Source organism: Camelus ferus, chromosome 12 (genome assembly GCF_009834535.1).
Source record: "Camelus ferus isolate YT-003-E chromosome 12, BCGSAC_Cfer_1.0, whole genome shotgun sequence".
NCBI lineage: Eukaryota > Metazoa > Chordata > Mammalia > Artiodactyla > Camelidae > Camelus > Camelus ferus.
The window spans coordinates 50,394,383-50,408,010 of record NC_045707.1 but is presented as its reverse complement, the minus strand read 5'-3'; the positions used below and the strand labels follow the sequence as shown (position 1 = coordinate 50,408,010).

The 13,628-nt window shown below is 40.2% G+C and overlaps 1 long non-coding RNA gene across 1 annotated transcript in view; it reads right to left on the bottom strand.

Moving 5' to 3' along the window:
* The window catches only part of LOC116667737, a 73,109-nt gene that overhangs the window by 23,981 nt on the left and 35,500 nt on the right, over nucleotides 1-13,628 (bottom strand). The window contains exon 3 of the long non-coding RNA XR_004324760.1: nucleotides 8,533-8,734. This is a non-coding gene — a long non-coding RNA (uncharacterized LOC116667737). The remainder of the gene's footprint in view (nucleotides 1-8,532; nucleotides 8,735-13,628) is intronic.

Genomic DNA, 13,628 nt, shown 5'->3' with positions numbered 1-13,628 from the left:
CACTCCTGTCTGATCTACCCTGCTCCAGAGTTGTCTTCTTCAAGTATGACGGTGTTTTGAGCACTTTGTCACGCCAAATTTATGGGTCATTTTTAAAGAAAACATTTGCAAAATCTTACTAGCAATATCCTAGTAAGAGTATTACAGCAACAGAAAGTAAATTATGGCCCGCAGCCTGGAGGGTTTTCATGGGAATTCCTATGTCTGTCTGGGCTAGTCTTTGGGGTCTAGACTGAGGGAAATCATTCCCTACATTTGCTAATCACTGAAGCTAAAGCAGGATTTCCGTGCCAAGTAGGCAAAGCATAATCCTTAGAGACACTCCTGCCTCCGAGTAAGATGATGAGACCCCCAGATGGTGGCTTGTTATTTCCATACAGCACAGGCAAGTGTCCAATGTCGACCAGGCATGAAACTGAAGCATGAGAATGGTCCAGAGCAGTGCAACTTACACAGTGAAGAGTGAAAGGGGTGGGGGAGAGGGTTTCTTTTTCTTTTCTTTCCTTTCCTTTTCTTTCTTTTCTTTTCTTTTTTTCTTTTGTCATTCTCTATTGTTGTGTACTTAAGAAAGCATTTCTTGGTGGTAATGGTTACAGAGGTGGTAGATGACACCCCACTGCATTGCAAGAAACAGCGAGCTCTAGGGGTTATTGCTGTGGTCCTGTCTGAGCACTGCGGCTTCCAAAAGTGGAGGTGGAAATTAAATGGCATTTACGTAGCAAAGCTGTAGGGATAATTAGTAATTCGACACACAGCCATCCAGGGCAAGGTCAACAGGAGGAGTAACATAGCATCATATGATAACCGTTTAATGGGCTGTGTGAAATGAGTGGGTGGTCTAGGCTCAGCTCTGCCCAGGTAGTAGTTCCCACACTCCCAGGCTTTGGAGAGGGTCTAGAGTTCAGCTGCACACAAAGAGTCACACATACAGCCCTGGCTGGATAGAGTTAGCCACGAAAGCCCCATTAGACCAGAGGTTGTCACACTTTCTGGATAAATAAAGTCGTTCAATGAAGCTACAAAAGCATGACATTTTAAGTGTACTGACCTAACTAAATTATACTAGTTGGTATAATTTTTCAACTTGAATAGTTTTTCCATTCCTTTGCCACAACATTGTGAAAAGAGCTGGGCAAAGTCACGCTAATCCTGAGGAAAATGAGATGTTTGGATAGAGGAAAGGCTTCATGTTGAAGTTTTACTAGCAGGAGAAAGGAAAAATGGTGTTCCATTCGTGAGTGATGCTTCACAGTGGCCTGACATCATGGGAATTTACCAGACACTTGGGTGGAGCTCAGCCATCTCTAGTTATGATGTTTTCACCCTTCCTTCACCCCAACTAGATTCATGAGATTGTCCATCTTCAATGATACCAAAGCTTCCTTTAACAATGTAGATCACTCTTCTGTGTTCAGTGCAAACCAGCTAAACAAGAGAAGAGTAAAAATGTATGTCACATTATGCTAAGAATTGCTAATAACATTTTTTAACACTAATGCTTTGTAGATATTTAATTCAACTGATCTTTGTTACAGACCTACAGTGTGCTATTCTAGAAACCATTTGTCCTATGCCCCAAGCTCCATCTAAAGAGAGCCCAAGCCTAGGTCAACACATAAATATCTTTCAAATTCTTTACAATAGGTGTCCGCAAACTTTTCTTGTAAAAGGCCAGATAGTAAGTACTTTCAACTTTGGGCGCCAAACACAGGTTATCTTCTGTACAACTACTGGACTTCTGCCTTGCAGCCTGAAAGCAGCTATGGACAGTATATCAATGAATGAGTGAGGCTGTGTGCCAATAAAACTTTATTTTAAAAGCAGGCATCAAGACTGTGGATTGTAATATAAAATCATCAGACTGAGACTGAGTTTTCAACTGAGAGGGAAAAGAATTGACAAACAAAGCTTACTATTTTTTTGAAACTATAATCTGACTTCTTTCAGTCACAGCTATGGAGACATAAATTAATTCCCTTAGTCAGATGCAGAAATTGGCTCACTGTCAAAGAGTATTTTATTGATTCATGATTTATGTTTCACCTACTTTCAAAAAAAAAAAATAATCCAAGGTGGCTGTCACTGGGAATACATACATAAATCTCACCTACATCAGTATAGATGAGGAGCCTTCCCCAGTCAATGCAATTCTGGGTAGAATTAGATGTCATCAATTAGAAGTTCATCTAAGACAAAAATTTGCCTTCCTCTAACACTTAGTTAAGATGCACTGTGTCAAGCTTGAGTAGGCACAGCCAGCAAGGAGAGAGGGCTTCTCAGGAAATGACCAAATCAGATCATGAGCCAGCAGAGAGAACACTCTTTGGGATAGGGTGTGAGCTAAATTTAGAGTGAGTGTCAAATCATATTATTCATCATTAAAGAGGAGAGAACAGGAAAGAAAAAGAGCACTAACTTTTTTTTTGAGAAAATACTATATGCCAAGCATAATATTAATGAGTACTTTAAAATGAACTATTTATTAAATCTTTTCAATACTGCAAAGTAAGTATGCTTACCCACATATTACAGGGGAAAAAAAGGAAAGAAAGAAAAAAAATATTTTCCCCAAATTTATACAACCGGTAACTCTTAGAGTTGGAATTTGAACCCAGCTCTCTCTAGTTCCAAAGTGTATGGCTTCCTATTATCCACCACTGCCTTTGAGCACAAAATATCAACATTTTGCCCATCTCAAGTCAAGAATTCTCCTACTTCCTCCTAATTTCTTTAACCTACAACAGGGTCCTACTGTTGGTTCATTGTTGAATCAAATTGTGGCCAATATGACTGTAGTCAAAACCCAGTCCTATGGTTGGTATGTAGTTCTTCAGGTCTGAGGTTAACTAGCCCACCGGAAAGCAAAGAATAGGTCATATATCAAACACTATATCCCCCTCCTTTCTCACTCAGTTAGCTGGGGCTGGCTTCCAAATAGTCCATAATTCTTACACATTTTGCCACAAATCAGGGCCTGGTAGTACAGTAAATAAGAAAAAAAAGAATAGCTAACATCTACTGTGTACTAAGTATGTGCCAGTCAGTGTGACATCGTTCAGAATCCTTTGATGATCCTTAGGAGGTAGTACTGCATCTCTCTTCTATGTAATCTCTCACTAAGAGTTAGGATAATCTGCTCTGGGTCACCCAACTAGTAAATAGCAGACCTGAGATTCAAACCTGCACCTTCTTAAATTACTTCTAAATTCAGACCTTCGAGAAAGATCACAAGGAAGCTTTCCCTGCGTCTCAGTGACAAACTGCCAATGAAGTAGATACTTTCTTTCCCTTCCCAAATGTACTTTTGAGCCCCAGGAAAGGCATTTGAGGAAGAGTAAGCAGCTGTCTCACTGCTGCCTACTCACCCTTCCTGCTTCCTCGAGAACACCTACAGAATTCGGGAGCTGAAAGAGGGAAAAAAAGAAGGGGAAGGGACAGGCATTTTTGAAGGAGAAATAGGATTAGTTTAGTGAGAAAGTCCTTTCAGGAATTTGCTTTGGAGAACTTAAATGTATGTGTGTGTTGGTCCAAAAGTGATCAAAAGTGAATTCAAACACTGTACTTGCCAGGGCTTGTATTTTACCCACATAGAGATGGAATTTGTACAACACATAAAAGAAAATGAATAAGAGCTCTTTCTCTCTTTTTTATTTCTTAACAGCCAGCTACCCAGAGCACCCCATGAGAGATTTTCCAATGCTACAAACCTGACTTTACAAATGTAAATGTAATTTACATGAATTTCAAAAGCCCACATTCTATGTGGGTGCACCTAAGGCTGCAAGTCAAATGACAAACTGTGCATTTTATTCCCAAGTAGGAACATTCCAGTGTCTCTGACATTGTTACCCATATATTGTCCTTTTAGTCTTTCCTTACCGTAGAGTATAATGATAAATCTCTTTGCCTATATGGAATCAAGATATTATTCTTAAGCAACAAAGACTGTAATTGTATGAGCAGCACAATGAGTCACCCTATCACTTATATCCCGAATAAATGTGAGATGCATCTGTTGAAATGGAATCCGTGGGCTCCCTTTAATGGGCCAAATGTCTCCAAGGACAGAATAGTGGGAGGAAGTGATCCAGCTGCTCCAACTACAAATCTTTTGTCCTTGAAAGAAAAATCAGGAAAACATCCAGTAAAAAAAAAATAAATGTATTCACTTTACCTTGGGAAAAGATTAACAAAGCTTAGTTAGAACGCTGGTCGTTTGACTATTTATATTTTTATTTGTTCCTCACAGGAGGTCTGGCAAGAGAGAATTTTCCTCCCTGTTGTGTTTTTCAAATTGTAATTTTTAAAAAAACATTTTTGAAGCAACTTCAGGGAAGCAAGATAGCATATAACCCACCTATCCTACCCACTCCCATTGCTCCTACAAGAGAAACCCTCACCAAACGAATGGAAGGGACAGTGTGGTTGTGGATAAGGCACCAGGGGAAGAGCTGAACCAAATGTTCCTTAGTGTGAAAATCAAAGATATAGCATGATAATTGCTGTATCAAGTGGGGACATCTTAGCATTCTAAAACTCTTCAGGGCCTCTCTGAATGGCCCTGGGTGATCTGCAAATGCCCTTGGACCAGGACAAGGCTACTCTGTAAGAGGAAAGAGGATTTTCTTCATGAGAGAAAGTGAGCCTAGGGGGTTGGGGGAGAGAAAAAAAAAGTACACGTTCTGGAGTTGAAAGGGAGCTTGCACAATACTTGCTCAAGGTCTCCGGGAGTTGACCACTCCTTCTTGTCACCCTCACTGATGTAGTGTGAGAGGGCCACCATCTAGAATCTCCAGGAAGATCACAACATTGCTTGCCTCAGCCCTCCACACGTACCCTGGAGAGAGGAAACTTCAAAGCACAAAGGACATGTTAGAAAAACTGTGCCTCACACATCAGTCATCTTCTTGCTCTGAGGGGTCAGGCTTCATTTCTTTTTCCATTCTGCCAGCGCAATAAAGAAAAGAGGGATCCCAGCCCTGCTGCAGAAAGGAAGTGGCAGGGGCAGCCCTGAAGATGACAGAGTAGTTCTGGCAAAGGCTGTGGCAATTGATGGATATGCATAGAGGAGCATGCCTTTGTGTGAGCAGCAGAGGATTGAAAAAAAGAACAGAACAAAAAAACGCTAGGCAAGCTGAGCAGCTTGGATCAGTGGCACACAGCAAGGGTAGGCAAAGAGGTAACACAAACTCTGACCAGTGTGTGCAGGAGACATCCTGCACTCTCCTTCCTGTAAGTAAAGATGGGATGGATAATGGGTCACTTAGGGATTGAGTTGTTGAAATTAGCCACCGAGAAGACTGGGGACCTCTAGGGAGTTTTGTTAACAGGAGGAAGGTCATTATCATCACATCATAATGAACACTTACTGGGCATTTGCTTTGGTCCAAGCATTGTGCTAAGCCCTTTGCATGCATTTTCTCTTTAATCCCCATAGCAACTCTGTGTGATAGACGCTGTACTTCCCTAGAGTGGTATAGCCATTTTACAGGTGAGGAAAGGAGCCCCTTGAAAAGTTAAGTATCTTGCCCAAGAATAGTTGGCACACAGCAGAGTGAAGACTGGTCCTCAGGTCTGTCTTACGTCAAAGGTAGCCTCTTTAAATAATGGTGAAGTACTGCCAGCAGCCCAGCTTTGGCTCTCTCCTTAGGATTTTTATGTACATTCATATCTGTTCATCATTAATGTAACAGAGATTTATGAGAACCTACTATATGCCAGGACCAGTGCTCAGCATCAGGGAAACACTGATGGAAATATCAGCAGAGTCCCAGATCTTTCGGAGCTTTCAGTCTAGTGGAAGAGACAGACATTAATCAAATAGTTGTACAAATAAACATAAAATCATGACTATAATAAATGCTATGCAGGATTTTGAAGCACATAAAAGGGGCATTTGCTTAGTCTGAGGGTTCCCTACAAAAGGGACCAGTGAGTGGACAATGGAAGAAAGAGTAGAAAAGAACTAGGTTAAAGGGTGGGGTTAAGAGAAGAATCTTATCTTGTACTAAAGTCCTTCCCTGGGGGGGTGGGGGGAGGGTGCGAAATGGGACCTGTTGGAAGAAATAAAAAGGAAAGGAGATATTACTGTGACTACAGAAAGAGATAAAGGGTCTGTAAAGGATAATAGGAGAGTCTTGCATATGTTGATAGGAAGGGAGGGTATTGATAGGAAATAATGAAAACAGCCAACGCATATCTCGTTGGTCATATGGAAGACAGTGTTCTAAATGCTTTACATATATTTACATATTTAGTCCTTCCCATTAGTCTCTGGAGTGAGGTACTCTTATTATTCTCATTTTACAGATAAAGAAATGGAAGCACAGAGTTTCAGGAACTGGCCCAGAGCTCCAGGGTTCTTGATCTTAATCAATACAGATTCCTATTTCTATATCTTATAGCGAAGGGGATGAATATATTAGTGGAAGTATAATCAGTAGGTTAAGATGGTAGTTCTTAAATACCAGTGCACATGAAAATCAAGTGTGTGCATTAAAATTCAAATTTCCATGCCCTACACATCCCCTGGGTTTCTGAATCAAAAGGTCTAGCCTTTTTCCAACACGCAGTCCAGATGATTCCAATGCAAGTGCTCCAGAGACAAAACTTAAAGAAATACTGCTTTGCTTTAACAACTGGGGAGGGTAGATGCAAATGTAGGTAGATTAGTATATTTGGTAGACGAGCTTGAGGGACTTTCCCTCCAATGGCTTCCATATATTCTCTGAAGTACAAGATAGCATACCCAAATAGTGCAAGACAAATGTGGGTGTCATCTGAAAGACACTCGTAAACTATGGAAGGATTGAGAATAACCCATCTCTGGCTTTGAGAACCTCTATCCCAGTGAATTGCCCCATTATTTGTCCACTCTTGCCCCAGGAGTGGCCAAAGAAGGCTCCTTGTCTGTTACTCAAGCAGCTGCAGGAAGGAGTGTCTATCCTAAGAAAGCAAGAGGAAGGCCCGATGATAGAGGAAAGACTAGATGAAGAATGGAGATAAACTAAATCTGCCAAGGATGCTGCAAGCTAGAAGTCCTGTAAGAGGGAACCAATAAAGTCCAGAAGAGGAAAAGATATATTTACGGCTGAAAGGGAAGTAAACGGGAGACTCCGTTTATTTACAGTGTCCTTGTGTTTGCAATGGGCATTGTTTAAAACTTCTGTTATCCCAGAATTATTTCCCAGAACTTCCTACCAGGCCTCCCAGAACACTGAGATTCACATCTGAAAAATTGACAGGGACGGTGTGGGGGGAACATCTGTGGTCTTCAAATCACACAGTTAATGGCCTTTCCTCAACTCTTACATCACTGGAGAACACAAGCCAACACACACTGTAAGGATGTAACCAGCTGTAGGGAAAACATTCATTACAAGGGAGAATTACTGAACTCCTAAGGATTCAGCTGTGGAAGAAAAAAAATCTGCTTAATGGAATTATCAAAAGTTGACTGCTCTTAGTTCTTTTTTTTTTTTTAATTTTTTATTGATTTATAATCATTTTACAATGTTATGTCAAATTCCAGTGTTCAGCACAATTTTTCAGTCATTCATGGACATATACACACTCATTGTCACATTTTTTTCTCTGTGAGTTATCATAACATTTTGTGTATATTTCCCTGTGCTATACAGTGTAATCTTGTTTATCTATTCTACAATTTTGAAATCCCAGTCTATCCCTTCCCACCCTCCACCCCCCTGGTAAGCACAAGTCTGTATTCTCTGTCTGTGAGTCTATTTCTGTCCTGTATTTACGACTGCTCTTAGTTCTTTCATGGGTCATTCTCATTGCCTATTTCCATCGCCCCCAAGACGCAAATCCACAATTGGAATCAGACTTCATGTTAAGGCAATTCTCAACCATCTGCATCTTTCACAATTTATAATCCATATGAATCCAAACGCTTCACTGAGCTAACAGCTTCCACTGCCTCCTCCTCTTCACCCATAAATAATTTGCCTGTCACCTTTAACTGGAGGAAATGCCTACTTTGAGTTTAACCTTATAACCCTTCAGCCTGCTACCATGAACTGAAATAGTCAACATTCAGGTGTATGGAAGTAAGACTTCCAGTTTCTGTTTCCGCGTGTGAGGAACTTGGAAATCACCATCCTGTCCTAACAACAAGTAAAAAGCTAAACAGGCTGAAAAATTAACAACTCTTCTTGTAACCATAAGAGAGTGGAGGACAGAGAGCAAACCAAACAGTTGCCCCCTAGATTGAAGAGACAGGCGAATACAGGAAGTCACGGCTTACAGGAACAGAAACTCAGGAGCAGACACCACCAGGGAACCAGGGCTGGGGTAGGAAAACCAGAACTGAGATTGACGGATTGCTGAAGGCTCAGCGTGGACACCCCTGAGAGTTAAAAACTCCAGGAGGATCCAGTCTTAAGGGGGACCCCATGATGTGAGAAGTAAAGGGGACACCTCCTACCCTATGAAGGTGAACTGGGCACAAAATGTAGGATCCCTACCTCCCACTCCTCCTGAGTTTGGTGGACGAAGACATAATTCACTTACTAATTAAACTAGATGCAGAACTTCCCTAGGTAGCTAGGGAAAAACGTCCATAAACTCAGGCTAGTCCGAAGCTGCCTCATGGGAAGTGCCTCAGACAGGACTCCTTTGTGTTTCTCCAGCGAGGAAGCTTCCTGTAGGTCACAGTGTCTCCTGCCCTGCCCCCAGGAGAACAGCCAGAGCTCAGTCATCTGTGTCCCTGGTCCTGGCAAGGGGAAGAAGAGTCAGAGAATTTCCATTTAAACAATCTCTGCAGAGCTGATGGAAAACAGGAGGAGAAAGAGAAAACTGCAGGACAGTCCAAAGGGTTGCAGAAAAGCACTTACATATACATACATAATGCATAATTTATATTTATGTATAATAGAGATATATCGCTCATGCATAATATACCTCGTGTTATAAATATATTTGGATATATACATTTATACATATATGTACATACATATGTGGGTACACACCCATATACATACATGCATGTATATGTATATATGTGGGCGTGTATATTTTACCTATATTATATATACATTTTATAGAGGAGACATACATATATAAATACATATATATTACATATGCATATAAAATATCACCCTCCCTTCCACCCAAAACACATTGGCTTTGATTTCACAGTACTTTAGTGCATAACCAAAAGACTCAAGAGTTAAAATTACAAACACAGAGCAGGTCTCTAGCAGAATGGGTGGCTGTTGTCGAAACTCGATTTTCAAGGCCAAGCAGAAAAGTTGATACAGCCCACAGCAGACGGGTGCCTCAAGAAAGAAATGATTTGGCAAGAGCCTCCAACATCCTTCCATCCCCAAACACACAGGTTCAGCAACCCACGCTGTTCCCTTATTCTTCCTCCAAATAGGAAGAAACACTTCTGGTAAGACATCTGTTTTAGCTCCCAAATGCCCTCCAAACACACTGAATGATCTAGGATCTGCCTTCTGGGAGGGGGCTGGGTTCAGGGTGGGGGTTGGAGGGGGATGCCTGGGACCACTTGGGTGGCAGGCAGTTCCTTCTGTGCCTAAGGGCACGTGGCTTCTGAAGTTTGGAAAACTTCATCCATGGCACGTTGATTTTCATATACTTTGATTCTTCAAGAGCTATGAAAAGGATAAACTTCCCTCCCCAAAGGAAAAGGAGAACTGAGGAGGGAGGTAGAGACGTGCACATTTTCCTGTCACCACAAATAACCTCTTGTGATCAGAACAGCTTGGAGCGAAGTCCTATAAGCCTGCAGCTAAAAAGAGAAAAACTCTTTGCTTTCTTTATGATAAATAACATTACTAATGAAAGTGTGTTTGCATAGTACAAGCCCCTCTGAATGACTGAAAAGATCCTTTTCTATATAGCACAGGGAACTATATTCAATTTCTTGTAATAAGCTATAATGGAAAAGAATCTAAAAATATATGTGTATTTATATGTATGTATATGCATAACTGAAATACTTTTCTGTACACCTGAAACCAGCATTTAAAACCAACTACACTTCCATAGAAAATAAAATTTAGAACAAACAAACATCCTTTTCTAAACTGCAGAATGGCATTGCCTATCCCAAACCAAACATGGCAAGCACAATGTAATTTTTCTTCTAGCTGTTTTTGTTATTTTCTATCACAGAGGAGCCCAACCTGGTTTCTGTCTTCACTGGCTAGACTGTACTGTTAGAACACACATTTAACTAAAGGCAAAAGTCTTTAATACCAGTGCAAATCTCTGGTATTTAAGCAGTTCTAAAGGAAAGACTTCTCCCATGGATTGTATGGGAGAAGCTCAATATGATGTAACTGAAACCAGCTGAAAAGAGAGAACATAAAGACCTTTTGCTTCTGGAAAGCTCATCGATGTCTGTCTAGCTGAGATTTGAGACTCTTGGCAGCCTGCCTCCAGCACCTTTTCTAGGCATTACACTCATTTCTTCAAATCAGGTTCCCTTCTCCAGTCTATCAAGCTTCTGGCCCCCTATTCACCATGAATTTATTGCCTCACTGGCTCTTCTTAACTTGTCTCCCTCCCCTCAATACCACAGTTCTAAGCAGCATCAGTCAGGAACCTGGCTTCTTGTGAACTTGAGAATTTAGACCACTGGATTTTCCCTTTTCTAACTTCTATTGCACTCCCTCTTGCATGCAATTCATTGACCTTTCAAACTATGCTGATCCTTAGTTATCAACACTATACCAGCAATTGTTTCCCTTGAATATAGGATACTATATTATACAAGAAATTGTTTCCACAAATATATGTAAACAAATATGTCAACAATCAAAAAATATTATATGCGGTATAAAAAAAGATAAAACATGTTAATGGGTAAAGGGAGCCCAGAGTGGAAGTGACATTTTTTATTGGTAATCAAGGAAGACATTGTTGAGGAAGAGGGATTTGAACTGAACCAAGGAAGCCAGCCATACAGAGGACTGGGCATAAGTGGAGAAGTCCAGGTGGCAAGTCAAAAAAACACCTTGAGGGGAAACTAGTTAGTGGTCCTGAAAGGAGCAAAAAGAAAGCTGGTGCATGAGAACACGATAATGATGGGTTCAGGAAGGAAGGCAGAGGGAAACTGTGGGGGTCCATGCTGGCTGGATAAGTAGCTTGGGTTTCATTTTAAAAGCAATGGAAAACCTCTGGAGGACTTTCTTCAAGGATGGAGTTTCAGCTGGTTTATGTTTTTAACAGCTCTTTCAGTCTGCAGTGTGGAGAATATTCTGTAGGAAGCTAGAAGCTGGCCAGCTGGATTCCTGGTGAAAGGTGAGAGGGGCTTGCCCTACTATAGTAAGCTTGAAGATAAGAAGTAGTCCAACTGGGGACATATTCTGCAGATAGAGTTGGCAAGATTTGGTGATGGATTGAATTCAGGTGATGAGGGAAAAAGAGCAATGGAGACTAATTTCTAGACTTTTGGCCTAAGGAACTGGATGTCACATGGCCCTCATGGACCAATGTTGCCATTACCTCTCAGTCAATAAACTTTACTACTCCCTACCAGTTATTGAATACCTCTTGTATGTTACGTATGTTTAGCCGCTATTCTTAATCACTGACTAAGCTTGTGAGGTAGGTGTTGCGACCAGCATTTAACAGATGAGGAAAGTGAGCCCCAAGAGGTTAATTTGCCCAAAATCACACAGCTAAGGCAGGTTGCAAACAATGCCCCATGTGACATCAAAATCTATATTGTCTTTTTTTTCTAATTGAGTTGTAGTCAGTTTACAATGTTGCTGTCAATTTCCAGTGTAGAGCACAATTTTTCACTCTTACATGAATATATGTATATTCATTTTCACATTCTTTTTCATCATGAGCTACTACAAGATCCTGTATATATTTCCCTGTGCTATACAGTATAAACTTGTTTATCTCTTCTATATGTATATATATATGTCAGTATCTACAAATTTCGAACTCCCAGTCTGTCCCTTTCCACCTCCCTTCCCTCTGGCAACCACAAGTTAGTATTCTATGTCTATGAGTCTGTTTTTCGTTTTTTATTTAAGTTCATTTGTCGTCTTCTCCTCCTCCTCCTCCTCCTCCTTTTCCTTCTCTTTCTTCTTCTCCTTCTTCTTCTTCTTTCTTCTTCTTTTTGAGATTCCACATATGAGTGATATGTATGGTATTTTTCTTTCTCTTTCTGGCTTACTTCACTTAGAATGACATTCTCCAGGGACACCCATGTTGCTGCAAATGGCATTATGTTGTCAGTTTTTTATGGCTGAGTAGTATTCCATTGTATAAATATACACAACTTCTTTATCCAGTCATCTATACTGTCTTCATTCAGTTGTAACCCCTTTCCTTTGTCCACTGATTGCTAGAAATGCATTTGCACTAAAGTCCCTACTTCAACTGTGTAGGCATAGAAAAGAAACTGAGCAGAAACACAGCAGATGAGAACTTTACTTCTTTCTGGATAGTGGGATTACAAAATATTTTTTAAACACATTTTTGGGAGTCTTTTTTGCTTGGTTGGTTACTGTTTGGTTTTGTTGTTATCATTGTTATATTTCTTGTAAGGCAAGTTGAGGACTATAAAGCCAGGTCTGAAGGCAACTAGCTTCAAATTCCAGCTCTACACCTTAATAGCTGTCTGTCCTTCAGCCAGTTTCTTAGCTGCTAAGAATGTTACTTTTCTTATCTATAAAGTGGGTATAATAATATTTACCTTGGAGTGGTATAAGGTTTAAACTAGAAATGTAGGAAGCATTTAACATAATATCTGGCAAATAGCAAACTCTCAATAAATAAATGGTATCTATTTTAGTGGCAGCTTTTGAAAGTGGACACCAGGACACAAACAATTATCCAAGTCAGTGTTTTATTCTCTGTAATTTACTTTTACCTCACTAGATGAGGCAACCCTGACAAAAGAGAAAGTTGACTTGTCTAATAGCTAGAGTAAATTAGAACCAGGACAAGAATTCTTTTTTCCCCATTCCCTGAACACATCTACTAAATCACCCTATGTCTTGGATATCATGTCTTTTTTAAACTGCTACCCAATTAATTGATCCTGGATTCCGTAGGCGTCCAAACCATAGCTGCTACAGACTAGCCATTCAAATGAATGAACTATAAAGTCATGTACGCATGCTCAGAGAAGACTCCCTTTTCAAATGTCTATCAAGAATACACACTGCTGAAAATTCTATTGTTAGCAGGAAAATTGTCAATGTGGCCTTCAGAAACATTTTCATTTGGAAGATCTACAATTTTTTAATCTGTGTGTCTCAAAAGAAATACATTTTCTAATCTACTTTATCAAGGCACATGACAAAGAATTCTGAAATCACTTGTCCTTAAGGCTAAGGTAAGGATAATTGGAGATACCCTGGAGATAACTGCTAGGATGGGACACAGTTCAGAGAGCTGGTTATTAAAATCACCTGAAGAATTTAGTATAAATTACAGATCAATCCAAATTCTCAGAGATTCTGATTCAGTAGATGTGGAGCAGAGTCTAGGAATAAATGTTTTTTTAAAGCTGACCATTAGCAACCAGGGACATGCAAATAAAAGTCTCAATGAAATACCACTGTCACAACCATTAGGATAGCTATAATCAAAAAGGCAAGTGTTGGTGACAATAT